Source organism: Rhagoletis zephyria, unplaced genomic scaffold, assembly GCF_001687245.7.
Source record: "Rhagoletis zephyria isolate East Lansing unplaced genomic scaffold, Rhagoletis_zephyria_1.1 Rzeph_scaffold_01618, whole genome shotgun sequence".
Classification (NCBI taxonomy): domain Eukaryota; kingdom Metazoa; phylum Arthropoda; class Insecta; order Diptera; family Tephritidae; genus Rhagoletis; species Rhagoletis zephyria.
The window spans coordinates 42,633-45,076 of NW_016158702.1; positions in this window are offsets into that span (position 1 = coordinate 42,633).

The following is a 2,444-nucleotide window of genomic DNA, read 5'->3' on the forward strand; positions in this document are numbered from 1 at the left end:
GTGATCATAGGGGATCACTTGCTCTTTATTTTGTGGGGCTGTGGTCTTTTGGATATGACCACAGCTTTCTTTTATTTGTCGATCGGGGTTGATCGATTTCTTAAGAATTTCTTTTATACCAGCCTTTTGAGAATGACCTCTGGATGTGTGTACATGTAGTAGGGAGTTATGTCTTTTCTGACAATATACACATGCAAATTGTGAGTTGCATTTTGCCAAACTATGATTGAAAGCAAGGCAGTTGGAACACAATTTATGCGTTTTAACAAAGTTTATGCGCTTTTGTGTTGAGAATTTTTTAAATATGGGGCATCTCTTCATCGGATGTGGGGTGTCGCATAAATAACAGGAAAACACCGCATTGGAATTTGTATGAAAAGCTTTTGTTTTACTGTGGGATTTTATTAGAGCAGAAGTCTTGGTTACGTGTTTTGGGAATTTCATTTCTACCCTCTCTAACACTTGAAATCTGGACGTTAGGAATTCGTCCATTTGAGACCATGAGGGAAGGTCTTTTCTGGAGGGCAGTGATTGCTCCCAAAATGTCCGGGTTTCTCTGGGCAATTTGGATACGCAAATGTGTACGAGGATGGGGTCTCAACTGTCTGTCAAAACCTTGTGGGCATTTAAAATGACCAGACATGTTTTTATTTTGCTTTGGAGATTAATGATCTGTTCACTATTTTCTTCGTGAACACTAGGCAGATTCATTAAAACTTGGATTTGGTTATCCACTAATATGCGTTTATTATCATAACGTTCGCTTAATGCTTGCCATGCCAGATCAAAATTCTCGTCGCTAAGAGAGAACTGCTTGACGATTTGACCGGCTTGCCCTTTTGTTTTATACCGGAGGTGGTATAATTTCTGAGCGGATGATAATTGGGGGTGGTTTATGTAGACGGCTGTAAACATATCTCGGAAAGATTGCCATTCTTCATAACCACCGTGGAAAATCTCTGTATCACATGGCGGGAGATGCAGATACATCTGAGGATTTTCCTCTATGTGTGAATTCTGTGCTTCTCGGGAGTGAGAGCTTGGGGGACTTATAGCTCGGATCAATTTGAGTTGATCTAAGATCTTCGCTTCTTCATTCTTCTTCATAAGTATCAATACTAAATTGATACTTGCCTTCCGCCAACGCCAAAAAATTATCTGGAAGGTCTTCCTCATCTTTTAGGAAAAGTGAGTCATATGCGGCTTGTAACCGCGCCCAGAGAATGTCAATAGTACTTTCTTTTATTTCGAGGGCCGACTCTGTGAATTCCTCTATGGGAGAAGAGGTGAGTCTGGCACAATATCTCATGAAGCCATCATTTTCGATATTAAATTTTTGCACACACGGGTCATGAGATGTTCTTTTTCCTGATTTCTTTGCTTCGGCAGAAGTCTGAAGCTTTTCAAAGATTTTGGCGGGAGTTGATTTCCTTGGAATTTTGGAACTATTTTTGGGGCTTTGTTCAGCTAGCATTTTTGATGTTAAGAAATTTATTTATATTTTAGTATTTTGGTATATAAAGGAGGCTTTTAATTGAGCAATTCTTGTTATTCAGTGTTTTTGCGGACTGTATGTATTTAAATGTATGTGTATTTGGGACTCGTGGAATTTTCTGCTAGGTTTTATTAAATATTTTAGTTTTGTATATATATTTATATATGTACTCTTTTAAAAGTGGTTCGAGAGTGTTCGTTTTTGTCAATATAAATTTTTGGGTAATTAGTAAATTTGCTGCAGGGTTATTACCACCAAATTTACTGCTGGGTTAACTTCNTTATGCACAAAAAATTTACTTTATAAATTGAAATTACAAATGTTTGATTTTATTCACATGTATTCCAAGTCCTTAGCATGAGTTAAATTATGTCTTTTTTATGAAAATGTTTGGTTTTCTTACAAGTTATGAGATGTATATGTAAAAAAAAAATTTTTATACATTTGGATACATTTTTGGCTTGGTCAGGGATACATTTTCTTGAGACGGCGCGGCAACACTGGCGACAATTCGTTTTTAACAGCTGTGCTTTGCAATGCACGCTAGTTTGGTTTGAGGAGGCGCTTCGTAATTATGCGCAAATAGATCGGGTACATATAAGTAGGTAGGCAAAGGGATCACCATGCATTTATGTATGTATATACGTATGTTTTGGCGCTTACTGGGTGAGCTCAACTGAGTTAATAATTTTTATTTCTGACAATAGAGCTTTCTTTTTTTTTATATTTACGTATTTATGTGAGTATGTTCATACTTATGTTTGTGTAGTGAAATTAAAGGTTCTCTAAGAGTTTTTTTGCAATGTCGAAAATATATATGCGTACTAAATATGTTTAGTTTACTCTTACGTCCCTTAGGGTTTTCCCACTTTTTAACCGACTTCCAAAAAAGGAGGAGGTTATCAGTTCGTCGGAATATTTTTTTTTTTTTTTTTTTTTTTTTTTTTTT